The 14,804-nt window shown below is 40.2% G+C and overlaps 1 pseudogene; it reads right to left on the reverse strand.

Moving 5' to 3' along the window:
* Positions 1-816: 816 nt before the first annotated feature.
* Positions 817-934, reverse strand: LOC129409058 (5S ribosomal RNA; annotated as a pseudogene).
* Positions 935-14,804: the final 13,870 nt, after the last annotated feature.

Raw genomic sequence — 14,804 nt, forward strand, 5'->3', positions numbered from 1 at the left:
GTACATTTAATTATTTTACACCATCGTGAGATTTCATTATTCTTACATTTTGTGTGACTAATTAGTGACTTGTTCGTGGCCCTGTATCGCAGTGTTGTTCAGACTCTCCTCTCTGCTCCTCCTCGGACTTGTAGTGATGATACGTATGTGAAAACCTGTAAATGTAATTCTCTTAATATAGGCTCTATGCTGGAGCCTCAGACAGCTCATCCAGGGCCAGTTCACGCTACACGTCTGACCACTTGCTTTTCTCTGCACGCGTTTCAACTCTTTTTAGATTAAAAAAATGTAAAAAAAAAAAAAACTGTAAGATGAGATAGGGACTTGGGCATAGTGTTTTATGTATAGCTACTGAGGAAATAACTTTAAACAATATCTGAAAATAATACAACTTAGGGAAAGGGTCTGTCACCTGCTTTGTTTCCCTGAAGAATGAATATGATTTGCTTGACAGGTGATGCCATGAGCTCAAGTTACAGATCCGTGGAGAGGTGAGCCTGGTCACAGAAAGAATGCATGTTTTTCATTCACTTTTGAGCGATAAAAACATCTAAATTTTAATAAATGCCAGATAAATAAGTTTAATGCCATACTGTGGAACCTTCCAGTCAAAGCAATAACATCTCCACGGAGTAGCACAGTGTACGTTTTCAAATAGGCTACTTAATGTAAAATCCATTTTGTTTTGAAGGTAAGTAAGTAAGTCTTTATTTATATAGCACTTTTCACAGACATATGTCACAAAGACATTTTTTTTTTTTTCTCTGACCACCACCATCACCTAAGGACACAACGACAGTTTTTGCGACTGCTGCTCCACTGTGGCACCTGATTTTCCCAGTGGTCTCCCATCCAAGTACTGACCAGGCCCGGCCTTGCTTAGCTTCTGAGATCTGACAGGATCAGGCTTTGACAAGCTGGTATGGCCTTAAGAACCCCCGGCCTTTCCACAAACCCCTCCCACTCCAGGAAGCACTGACCAATCACATGCCTTCTTCCACTACTTGTTTTTATTCAGTAGACCTTTTTCACGATGACCGGAAGTGCTGTGATGTAGGGTAAACGTAACTCCCGGTGAATGCTTTTCTATGGCAAAATATCTGTAGAAATGTCTTGCGTTTTTTCCACCAGCTTCATAAATCTGCCACTTCACCAAATCTTCAACCAACAAGGTCGACAAAGGACATATTCTGTCCATGAAGAACTATCAAGGTAAGAAAGACGAAACCGTAAAGGCGAACAACGACGAGCATTAGTGGTGCGAGGAGCATAAACTGGTGAAGCTGCAGGACAGGGCCAGCACCCGAAGATGGTGGCTTGAGCAGGCATGAGAAGACGCTGCGCACCAAACTTTGAAAAACTTTTCAAAAGGAACTTACTTGGCTTCATCTTCAGTTAACTCTTTCCCCCATGAAGACTACATTTGACGACCCTCCCTTGTTTCCTTAATAACGTCTTTTGACACCTCCGCTGTATCACTAAAGACGTGATTTGACGACCATTAGAAATCTCTTTTCCCCAAGGGAGAAAGAGTTAAACTTGCCATATAATGAGTCGCCGCAGAAAAAGAGCGAGTCCGTGCACTGTGAGCAGCTGGACTCTATTGACAATATTCCATGGAAAAATGTACAGACATTACCTCACAAATATCTCATCACCAACAAGCAAAGGGAAATCTGTTACAAACTTCTACGTCGCTGTTATTCAGTAAAGAATCATCTTCGAAAGGCAATGGACACAAACTACATTTTGCGAACTGAAAACTGAAACCGCCTCTCACTTATTTTGGACCTGCTCAGACTCTGTGTGTTTTTGGAAAGAATTCATAAAACATATACGCAACGTCTTTTCCCATTTTACTCTTTCTTTCCAAGCCTACGCCCTTGATCTGCTGAATCAAGGCACGTCTGGTTTGAACAACTCCTACGAAGAAGTTAGCAGAATGAAGAAAAGAAAAATAAAGATATCAAATAAAACATGAAACAATCTTCTGAACAGAATAGTTGTAGCTCCTTTTTATACTGCTATGCTATTAGTCTTTCTTAAGTACTTGTTTTTCCATACTTTGAACTGAAAATAGGAAAGCAGACAATGTTCCACCATGCAGTCCAAATCGCTCTCTTGGCACAATATTCTACAGTATACCTCATATCTGAAATGATGAAAATTTCTTATGAATACGTCTGTTCGGTGTTTGCAGGTGCAGAAATGTGTTTAATTTAGAAATTGTGTTGACTCAAAACTCCCACACAAGAAAGTGCGCTGGAAGTAACCCGGCTCATTTAGGGTGCAATGTTCTCTGCTGGCATCACACTGTCACCTGAGCTATGCGTGCGTACAGGTAATCTATACAAGGCCTTCACTCTGAGGAGAAGTGGTCAGAATATGGACTTTTCCTTTAAAGGTCCTATATTACACTAAACTGACTCTTGCTTTAAGTCATTACCTCCTCAAAAACATACTTGGTGTTGTGTTTTGTTTCATTCACACAGGTTTGAGTAACCATTTATTATTATTCTGTCTACATCTCCAAAGCTCAGAATGCTCTTTTACACCTTGTGATTAACACCAACCTTTTTATTTTATTTATTCAATATTTTACCAAGTAAGTCAATTGAGAACATCTTCTCATATACACTGACGACTTGGCCAAGAGGCAGCAGAAAACAGAAGCAGAACAGAGTACACTCACACTCAACCATAACATGAAACAGTGAATAGAAACATAAGACAGTGAAACATTTGCAGATTAAAGATATCAAAGTGTTAAAAGCATGTGCAATTATGCTGTAAAATACTCTAGATGGAGTTTTTAAAAGTCGACAGATGTAAAAACAAACATAATTTTATAGTCTGTTGAAGGTGGTTCCAGTCAGTTGCTGCAGAGAACTGAAATGAGGAGCGTCCCAAAGCTGTGCAGGCTTTAAGAACCTTTTACCTTTTGTTTTGTAGAGATTTAACAATTCCAGGTCTGAAATGATCCAGATGATTCTAGTGAAAGTGTATGGAGTTTAAAACATAGTAGAGCGCTTCCTGTATTATCACATAACATCACAAAGTGGAACGGAGTGTTTTCCATTTGAGAAAAATTCAACCTAAATATGTACCAAAATACTCCAGGTATGTTTTTGTCGAGGAAACAACAATATAAAATAATCAGAAAATGATGTATTATGAGCCCTGTAAACTCCAGATAACATAATAATACCTGTAATATACACCTCTATACTGTAAAACATGGATCTTCAACCTTTTTTCTCTGGTGAACTACCTTTACAAAACAAAAATGACAGAGAGTAACTTCTAGTTTTAGTGCTCACAAGAAACTAAGTATAAACAAGAGCCACAGCAAGCCTTACATGAGGTACAGTTAGATGCCTATAAAACATAAACCATTATCTATTTATAAGTGATACATGCAGAGTGCTAATAGACATTTAATTAATTAGAGTTTACTTATTCAGCACAATACGTATAATTCAGAAATCTCTTGGCGAACTACTTCGTTGGAGACCCCTGCTGTAAAATATCTGTCTTAGCAATGGAAATCCAACCCAACTAAACCTAATTTGGATCTGTTTTGAAATATACATATGTAACTGAAGCTCATTCAAACTCTACCCAAGTCTAGAAATTGAACCTGCAACCTTTCTGCTGTGGGCCGCATAACATCACCTTATTTGACTGCTCCTACTTTCCCCATAGACTTAAGACTTTCTCCCCCTCTTGCAAACTCGACCAACATTCGTAACCCAGATTTCAGCAGACGTCATGCCAGAGTTATTTGAAAGTCGTAACATACTTATTTCCTTTCACAGGGTGCCTTAAGGAGCCTGCGTCTGAACCGCACGTTGGCAATTTATTAGAAGAGAATCACAGGAAGGGCCTGGTCCACTGAGCTCAGCAGAATCCAACTGTATCAAAAGTATTGCGAGGTAAGACGCTAATAATAGAGCTAGGTAAACAAGACTGCAGACTGGAATAGAAAGCCCCAAACAATACCTATTTAGTGCCAGCAGCGGCGGTAGCTTTGTGCACAGCTTATTATTGCAATCTAGCATGGCAACGGTACAGAGCAAATCTCGGTAATTAACCTATGGTAATGACAAAAGCCAATTTATGGCTCTTAAAGATCAAATGTACCTGGGTTAATGTGAGGGCAGTCTAATGCATGTGGACGAATACCGGAGCCGGAATTGGAGGAAGCGTCGCGGGGAGAGGGAAGGCCGGGATTAGCTATTAGCGGCGTCTGAATAGCGCTGTCAGATACATCCATTCTAAACAGACAGTAATGCACAGCTCCGTGTTGGGCTTAATTTGACAAAGCATTAGCGCGCACTGCAAACTCAATAGTACGCTAAGACGCTGGCATTTATAAAGAGTTATCAGCCTGACGGAGGGGACCAGACCAACACAGGAAAGTTTGGATACACTTTAGCTAATGCATTTGCTTATTATGGGATACATCTACTACAGATATGGAATTAAGTACTTGTACTCGCCCAACTTAAAAAAAAAAAAGTTTGTATCTGTCGGGTTTCAGCGCCTTGTTTTATGAAACGTTTTGAGGACTTTTTCCTATTTAAAAGATCATAGAGAAAAATTCTGCACACCATCTTACTCAAAAAATGTGAGATTTATTAGGACAAACCGTGTAGCGTTTCGGCACTAGGCCTTTATCGAGCAAACAGAATGAGAGCTCAAGTGGCCATCTTAAAAAGGGTGTGGCAAGCACCCAAGGGTGACAGGACGTAAAAGAGCAGCGTATTCAAAACAACATAACTGAAAAAACAAAGGCAATCAACATATAGTGTAATAACAATAATAAAAATAAAAATTACAATGAAATGTTAATCATAGTAGAAAAATAATTGAAAAATAATAAAGAAATGGAAAAATGAATCTGTATTGGATGCATATTGGATTCATACCCTCCTTTAATCTAAGCATTTTCTTGTAAGCATCTGTTGATTATTATGTCACTTGCCGCAGTTGGGCTGTACATGAGCTGGATTATTAGCCTGATTCCTGTTTCACTTTGTTTCACTTCATAGAAACCGTCTGACCTCGCAGTGTTAGAATTTGTTCGCTTGACGGTGGGCGGGTACTTTTTATCATTTAAAATCGCTGCTAATTGGTCGTCACGAACGCAAATCGCCGCTAACTGGGCTTAACTGGTATATTAAGCTTTTCCCAAATCCCATTGGAAGAAGGGGTTTTTGCGAACCGTCTATTGTATTTTGATTCCTGACCTAGTTGCTGGAGAGAAATGAAATTGAGCAGAGGCACTAGGTGGCCCCAGCCTGGCTACTGGATTATAAGATCCATTGTGTATATATTAGATGTGTACATGGCACGACAGCTATATTCTATAGTTGGTTAAATATATACTATGTCTATATGTATTCAGATGCTCTTCTATCTAATTTATCTATTTCTCTATTATTTTTCTACTATTATTATTATTACACTGTATGTTGATTGCCTAGTGCCGAAACATTGCACGGTTTGTCCTAATAAATCTCACATTTTGCAAGTAAAATGGTGTTCAGGATTTTTGTCTATGTTCTTGGGCTGCTCCCTCTCCTCCAACGCACCCGTCTCAAGTAACTGATGTGCAAAGTTCTCATTTTTTTCTTTCCTATTCAAAAAATAAAATATTTTGTTTTTAATTGTTTATCACTATGGGAACGATCCTTATTTTCTCATCATTCAGAAACTCATGGATAGGTGGCAAAATATCTACATGTATTATAGTTAATTTGTATTGTATCAACACAGACTACACTATTAACTTGCATATTTACATCAATTTAAAGTAAATAATTTGGATTTGGATCATCTGTTTAGAATGTTTTCATTAAAATTGCCTATATTACGCTATTTTCTGATGTCATGTGGTAAAACGGGGAGTGCTCCACTGTGGTTTTAAACTCCATACACCTTCACTAGATTCATTTGAATGATTTCAGACCTGGATTAACTTGAGAACTACTACTTCATGACATGACAAGGTGGAACAGAGCATTTTGAGCTTTGGAGATGCACACAGACTAATAATAAAGTTAAACATATGTGAATGAAACAAAACACAACTCAGTATAACACGGCTAAAGCTCACAAGAATAAATTTTGTGTAATTAAGGAACAAAGATGATGTAATACAGGGTCATGTATACCTAATAATATGTCCATTACTTATAATCCATCAGCCCTCCTTGCGTACCTTTTGTTGCAATCTCCACATAACTGCAGCCGTGACGTGCAGGAAGTCCAGGAATAGAATGAGCAATAGTTCCACCGCACAGTCCCTGCCTCAGCCTGTCGCTCACAGCACTGAAAACACCACTCTGACACAAGCAAGTCCCAAAGGTCACTCTCCACTGGGCCGCACTGTGTCAACCACTGACCTCACCGGGGTTTAGGATCAGCCAGGTCACTTTTAAGGGCTCAAAGAGATAACCAGACCATTCTACAGCAATTTAAAGGGCTCATATTTGGTTATTTTTGGGTCTGTGATATAATGTTGTTACCTCATCATAAACAGACCTGGAGTTTTGTTTAGTTTCATTCATGTTTAATGTTTAACACAAACCCTGTATATTTAGGTTTAGGAGTTCTTCTCTTGTGATGTCATGTGGGAATACAGGAAAATTCGTGTATCATTCTTTCATTCATTTTTCAAAAACAAACAAGAAACAAAAATAAGAGAGCAAAAAAAACAACAATTTCCTTCATTATTTGTCTCCAAAACCAAAATGAAAAGACAGATAATGATTTGTTTTTTCAGTTTCTGTGTTTAAATGAATATTGGAAAAAACATATAAAAGCTGTTTCCAGTTTCCGTGACTTAAACTGCGATGCCGGACTTTTGCGCTGCATACGGACTGAACCAGGACTAAAACAGGACTAAATCAGCTTTAAACCAGGTCTAAACCATGTCTAAACAAGAACTGAACCAAGTCTCAGTCCTGGTCTCAGTCCCGGTCTCAGTCCTGGTCTGGTCCTGGTCTCAGTCCCGATCTGGTCCCAGTCTGAGTCCCAGTCTCAGACCCGGTCTCAATCCCAGTCAGGTCCCGGTCTCAGACCCGGTCTCAGTCCCGGTCTCAGTCCCGGTCTGGTCCTGATCTCAGTCCTAATCACCCGATAGTCTACGAGGGGGCACCTCCGATCCAGTCCCGACACTCCTGGTTCAGTCCTGGTTTAATCCTGGTTCACTCCTGGATTAGTCCTGGTTTAGGACTGAGACCAGGACCAGCCCAGGACTGAGACCGGGACTGAGACCAGGACTGAGACCAGGACTGAGACCAGGACTGAGACTCGGACTGAGACCGGGATTGATACGGGGTTGAGACCGGGACTGAGACTGGGACGAGACCGGGACCAGACCAAATTATAACACTGCTTAAAGCTCACAAGAGTCAGTTTAGTGTAAAATAAACAATTGATGTATAAAAACATGTACAAAACCCTTTATTTTACTATATTTATTAGTCCTAATTTTGTACATTTGACTTGTTCTGGTTCTAAATCTTGTGGATGAAATATATTATGAACGAACAAATTTTACAAAAAAGCACTTCACCTGTTACACACTCAATTTCTGTCTCTATACTCGCTTGCTTAGTTCTTTTATAGCTGCTTTTGTATGTTCCCAGCTCAGATAACCACCACATTACACAAGCTCGCTGACCTCTCCGCTGCCCGTGAGCCAGATGCCACGCCACCTGGACACTCGCCGCCTCCGTCAAAAAACACGCATTACCCATTCATCCTCACTCCAAAACACCACTAGTCCTGGGAGTTCTTGTGCATTTAAATCACACCTTTTGATATGAGATCAATACCTGAGATTTAGCAGTCCGGTCACTCACGGTGCAGATGCTACGGGGAGATGGCACGCTTTGACTGTGATACATTATGTGCCAGAACTAAACAAAGAAGTTATTTCAATTCCAATGGTTTTGTTACTTTTTTCACAAAAGGTCAGGCACTGTCAAAAATATCAGCATATTGACCTTTTTAAACATTCCAGAGACATTGGGATCATAGATTATTCTTTCTTCGCCTCTTCCAGCTCGCAAAGGGTTAAAATTCATCCACGATACAGGCTCGCGGGGGGGAGAGAGACAGTCGAGATGGGTGGGGGGGGTGCTTGGTTGTCATTTGAGGTCGTTGTACAGTGGAAGTTAAAGGTGCACTGTGTAACTTTTCAGGTTGAGGGTCCGCTACCATGGAGATGCTTTTGCTTAGCCATCATTTATTCAATTATGAGGGGTTTTATTGCTCAAAATACTGTAAATAGGCCTGGTGGTGTCTCCTGCTTGTTTCTATGGAGAGAAAAGTTTAATATTGGAGGTATAGCAATCACATCTCCATGGAGACAAGCAACTGGCAGGCCCTCTACCAAAAAAGTTACACAATGCGGGACTGGGTATAGGAGAGTGGACAGAAACTCACAACACCAAAGTGAATCTTAAAAAGGATGGTTGAGAATATAGAAGTATTCACAAAAAGTTTATGTAGTATTACCTTGTAGTGCAGACGTTTTTTTTCTTCATTAAAACAGACCTATTGTGCAAAACTGACTTTTCAGATTGACTGATTTTTCTCATTTACCTTCTCGAAGTTATATTTGTAGAGTTTGATAATCTTTAATTGCTTATTTTTAAGACGTTATTCTGCCGATCAACCTCCGTTTTCACAGCCACCAGCGTACGCCCACTGCTCTGTACTTCTCCAAAAGTATTTTCTTTGGCAATGTTGCATAGTCATTTTGGTACAAAAAAAAAAAAGAAAATTATGTGCAGCTATTTATTGCAGGTGCCAACAAGCTCTTTGTCCTGATTACGTTTACAGTAATATCCATGCAGTTTTCTAATGTGGTCTGTAATTAAGAAATTCAATTTAATAAAATTTTAGATTAAAATTACAATTTAATATTTGCAAATTATAACATAATGGTCCAGGGTGTCATAAATTATAACTATATAGCAGGCTCAAACAGCATACATTTGAAAGTTACTGAAAGTAGTTGGTAGATCATAGCCAGGCTGGTGCCACCTAGTCCCTCCACTCAATTTTATTTCTCTCCGGTGACTAGGTCAGGAATCAGAATACAGTAGACGGTTTGCAAGAACCCCGGAAGTTGTAGACCGTGCACCAGCCAATCCGCGAAGAGCTGTGAAGTCATGACTGGATCCCTTTTGTGGTACAGCACAACAGGAAATCGAGATGGATGTAGACGAAACCATATGTTCTGTGTTGGCAACGATTCCCAAGATCGATGATTTAAAGCTGGAACAAAGAGAATGTTTGGTGAATTTTATCAAGGGGAAAGACGTTATTGCCCTTCTTCCTACGGGATCTGGGAAAAGCTTAATATACCAGTTATCCCCTTTAGCGGTGCATTACATACGTCAAGACCAAATAGCAGCGATTCGTTAAATAATAAAAGTACCCGCCTACTGTCGAGCAAACGAAACCTAATGCTGCAAGGTTAGACGGTTTCCATGGAGTGAAACCAGCTGATGAATCAGGCTAGGTAGATCATGCCACCTGAAATTAAATTAGCTTGAGAGACAATTGAAAGATAAAGATGGTAAGTTTATTTATTGTTGTGGTGGGCTGTACACAAAAAAGTGGCTGCAATGACAAGTTTGCGGATTTTTTTCATGCCCTCAGTTGGTCCTAAAACTCCGACTCTACTCCTCTGCTTTTGTCTGCTGTCCCCACTTTCAATGCACCACCAGGCCGAATGTTAAGTTACAAATTTGCATTGCCAGAAAAGAAAAACTACAAGTCTATCTACCTGCCTACTCTCTTAGTTAGTCTATTTACTACTTTGACAGAGTGCCCTTGGAGTTCATGACTTGCGTAGAACCACTCCTCCAGGGTAAATAAAGACATGGACATCTCTTGTGCAACTTTCTCCCCACCACACACACACACTCGCACACACATATAATATTATACACCTATTTCTCTGTTTTACTGCTTCTTCGGAGTGGGAAACAAACAGCCTCCAGATGCCACCTCTCAACAATACACTTTCCTCATATGCTCCTGACATATAAAGAATCAAATATTAATGCTCTATTGTGTATTGATTGAAAAATACCTGCCACTGTAATGGGCTAGTTGATATTTCTGAATCAAACAATGACAAACTCGTTATCAAAGGGCATTTTTTAAACATTTATGACAACCTGCGACGGGGGCTGTGGAGCAGAAGGCGTCAGGAGGCTCGTAAAGGCATGCAGATGAGGGCAGACAGCGTTTAAAGTTGTTTAACGTGAAAGGTGCGCGTGATCAACAGGGTCTCCTGAGCTGAATTAACCGGGTGAACCTGGCACAGTGGTGTAATGGATTATGTTGATGGGTGACGATGATGCAGATTGAGTAGAGGCATAACCTACTGAGAGATTTGTAAAGGGCCCACAATACGCTATTTCGGATCCAGCTTATCGTGTTGTTTCCTCATCGAAAACATAGCCACAGTTGTGTTTTGTTTCATTCACTCATGTTTAACACAGATCCTGTATATTTAGGCTGAGTTCTTCCCTCAAACAGAAACCACTCTGTTCCACCTTGTGATGCCATGTGGTAATACTCTGCTGTATTTTGAAACCCTTACCTTGACTTAAAGTATCATTTCAGACCTGGGATTGCCAATCTCTACCAAACAAAAGTTAACCATCAAAATAATCTGTCAAATACTGCTTTATTTTGAGGTTAAAGCTACACTTTGTGACTTTTCTGGAGTCCTGCATTCCCGTGGGCCACATTTTGAAAGCTCATGGCGGGCACGGGCGGGAGCGGGGGTGGGTGGGATGATAAACTGCAGTCCCGTAAACTAAATATGAGTGTAAAGTAAAATATAAAAATGATTAATGCAATGCCTATCATACATCATTTGTAGGGATGTAACGATATCCAGATCCCTCAGTACGATATTTTCACAATATGCACATCACGGTACGATATGCATTGCGATATTTTGGGGACAGGCCAACAGAATAGTGAATATGCTATTGTTATCCTTTTTATTTCTGTCATCATCCAAAAAACTAAGATTTAAAAGTGCTTAATAATGTAATTTCTTCATGCTGTCTGTGCTGAAGCAAAGCAAAGGATGAAGCAAAGGATCATGGTCTATGTAGTTCCCTTGGCTTTTTTAGTTGATGCTCTTGCTCTACCATAACAAAGAATTTAAGCAAAGAGAACTGTAATTCGATACATTGTGATGGCCCATGATATTTTTGACCTTTGACGATATGATATCAGGATATTTCGTTTATTGTTACATCCCTAAAAATTTGTGCTGGATATTTTATTTGTCATTAATAAGAAATTTTAAGCAGCCTAAATTTGCAGACGTGGTCTAATCTCGCACACATTTTAGACAATTCCTGTCTGCTTCTCCATGTTTGATAGAGCTAAAGAAAGCGAACGTTCCCATCTTGCGGGATTTGCGGGTGGGAGCAGGACAAAATATCGCAGATGTGAGCGTGACTGAAAATTACAATTCTTTGCAGGCATGAGCGGGAACGGGACTGCACAGTGCGGGTGTGGGCATGACCGGGACTGAAAATTCTGTCACTTTAGTTGTCATTTGCTTGTCTCCATGGAGAAGTAATTACTTTGCGTGGAATGTTCAACATAGTTTTAATTGCTCAAAAATACCTTGAATAGATTAATTCTTACTATGAGTGTCAATTCATCACAGATCAAACCTGTAACTTGGCCTAGTGGTGTTACTGCTTGTCTCCATGCTGATAAATGGTTTTAATGTCACACAAGCAGACAAGCAGGTGATGGACCCTCCACCAGAAAAGTTACAGTGCATCGTTAAGTGGGGTCATTCTTTTCCCATAATTAATAATCTTTCTTTTATCAACAGAAAGAAATAACAAAATGGTTGCAGTGAATGAAGTGAGATCCTAAATTCTAACCAGAACAGTTGAAATATTTGGTGGAAAAGCTGTATTGCATAATTCCGGTCAGGGCTGTGTGAGGTGCACTGATGCCTTCTTTGTTGGGCTGACTCATTTTTGGGGAATGGAGCTGTTCTGGTGTTGTGTGTGGAAAGATCTGACCACAGAGCAGAGACACGGGGCACATGAGCGAGGGGGAAGAGACAATGGGCCCTTTAACTGCCCCGTCAGAAGAAGCTTCAGTCAGGCAGACGAGCAGAGAGGAGCAGAGAGGAGTGGGCAGACTTTGACGCATGGTGAGTGTGAGAAGCCATAGACACCACCATCGCTCAGGGGAAGGTTAAAAGAGGTTAGGCGCACATGTGGTTCAAAGCAGGCATGATTTCTCTGTATGTCTATCCTTCTAGATATTACAGCGGTATGTTGGAGTATTAGTATGTAGTTAGTATGTTCACATCAAGAAGGACTCCAGCTGATGGGTCAAATGCAGAGGACCAATTTCCATTCCATTTCCAATGCAAATGAAGAAAGAAATCAGTTCCTAACAGAAAAGTATTGCTGGTAATGCTATTAGTAGAGCCAGTAGAGACCGGAAACTCCAGGGCTGAAATGATCCAAATGATTCTAGTGGAGGTGTGTTGAGTTTAAAAACATAGTGGAGCGCTTCCTGTTTTGCCACATGACATCACAAGATGGAACAGAGTTTTCTGTTTGAGAAAAGAATTCAAATGAAACAGGAAACACACACCAATGTTCTTGTAGAGGTGCAAATGCAAGGAACAGAAAAATAAAAGTGAAAAAAATGCATAGCACACTCACATGGCCGATGTTCCAAAGTTTTTATTTTTATTTTTAAATTACGTTTCGGCAAAAAAATCCTTCGTCAGATCATTTTTCTTGCTTTGGACCAATAAATACAATAAATATAATATAGTATATGTAAAAATGATCTGCTTTTTTGGTGAAGTGTTATATAAAAATTAAAAAAAAGCTTTGGGACATCGGCCATCTGAGTGTGCTATGCATTTTTTTTCACATTTATGAGAAAATAAATCAGCCTAAATATGCAGGATTTGTGTGTTAAACGTGTGAATGAAACAAAACAACAACTCTTGCTATGTTTTTGATGAGTAAACAACATACAGCATAGATCAGAAAATGGTATAATATGGGCTCTTTAAATATTAGCAGAGACAAAGTTGATTTCCTACTTTTAACACGAGGAAACAACATAGATCAGAAAATAGCGTAATATGGGTCCTTTAAAAGCTTTGCAGACGAAGAAGTTGAATGCTCACCTCCAAGATCAAACTAGCAAGTGATAAATGCATTTAGGGGGCATACTTGACCTAATGAACTTGACTATTATTAGCTTACACATCACTCAATATAGTAGTCTCTCGTTTGACGCATTACCACTAGTGTCACTGCGAGAAGGCATGGACACCATCGCAGCTACAGGCAAGGACTCTAGCCGGACTTAGCTGCAGCTCGTGGCACTGTCCACTGTTGGGGCCAGGAGGTCTTCTGAACTGTCAACTCCACACGATGTGACAGAGCCCTCTGGTTGGACCCTCCCTCTCACCCCCGGCGCCTTCTCCAGACAGATGAGTGAAGTCCACCACCCAGGCGCTACACCACAGGCAAGGACGACCGCCACACCCACCGTGCCACTTCCAGCTCCATCATGTCCGAGTTTCTGCCCCCAAGGAAGTGTCTTGTGTCCCCTTATGTTCTTCGGGGGTTGATGCTCATTTTGTGTCTACGGGACTTTTACCAAGATCTCGCCCAGACATACGCCACACGTCAGGCCCAGTGTCCGTGACCCCCGCCGCCCGGAGCCAAGGGCCGAGTGAGGGTGTTGGAGGAGAGAGAGAGGGTGAAACATGGGTGACAATACAGTTCTCCATGACAGAGCGGGTTTAGGGGCGTATGCTATGTGTCGACTGATGTCTCCTGTCTAGGTCAATAGTGACAATGTAAATAAACTAAAGGGGAGAGAGCACAAAGGCCTCTAGTCACTGTCTATGGAGGAATATGTTTGGTGTAGGATTTTTGATGACATAGGCATAGTTATGTCTCAAGGCTTTAGCGAATTTGAGTACATTTCCAAGAAAATTTTTAGTACATTTCCAGGAAAAAATTGGATTTGTGTATTCAGTATTTTGTCCTCTGAATTTGACCCTTCTTTCTTGCCATAGTCACGGGTCTACTTTGCTTTGCTGTCTGAAGTTGTGCACCTGGTCAAACAATTTATGCATTTGAAAACTAGTACAGCAAAGAAAAAATCAGGTACCTAAACACAGGGTTCCCGCAGTGTCTTAAAAAGTCTTAAAAACATTGAATTTAGGAATTTGGAAATAATACCTTAAAAGTATATAAAATATATCTGGGTCTTAAAATTTGTGCAGAACGTACTTGTATTTGTCCTCAAAAGTTTAATTTGCCGACCACCATTATTTGGTTGAATAACGTCGCCTAAATAAAGAGAGGCAGAACCAATCTTTGAGAATGCAACGCAGCCCCAAGTCAAAATGCTCCGAACTCATGAAATAAAAAAAAAAAAAAGAAAAATCTCAGTAGAACACGAAGTTTGACTAACGCCGTTATGTTGTTTTTTAACGTTGGTTTTACGTCACCAAGTGACACATTTTATGCTGCTGTTACGGGGAAGAGTCTCTCTACTCCCCCATATTCCTTAGTTTGAGAAATAACTGAACACAAACTCAAGGAATTTAGTTTTTCTTGGCTGGTAGGTCCATGAATTAAGCCGTGAAATAGATACGTTTTTAACTTGAAGAAACCCGTAAGAATCCTGTAAACATTAAGCACATTTTTACAGTTATTTGGCAATAGATTAGCTTTTCT

Source organism: Boleophthalmus pectinirostris, unplaced genomic scaffold (assembly GCF_026225935.1).
Source record: "Boleophthalmus pectinirostris isolate CB_2022bp ecotype Guang Dong unplaced genomic scaffold, ASM2622593v1 HiC_scaffold_1, whole genome shotgun sequence".
Classification (NCBI taxonomy): domain Eukaryota; kingdom Metazoa; phylum Chordata; class Actinopteri; order Gobiiformes; family Gobiidae; genus Boleophthalmus; species Boleophthalmus pectinirostris.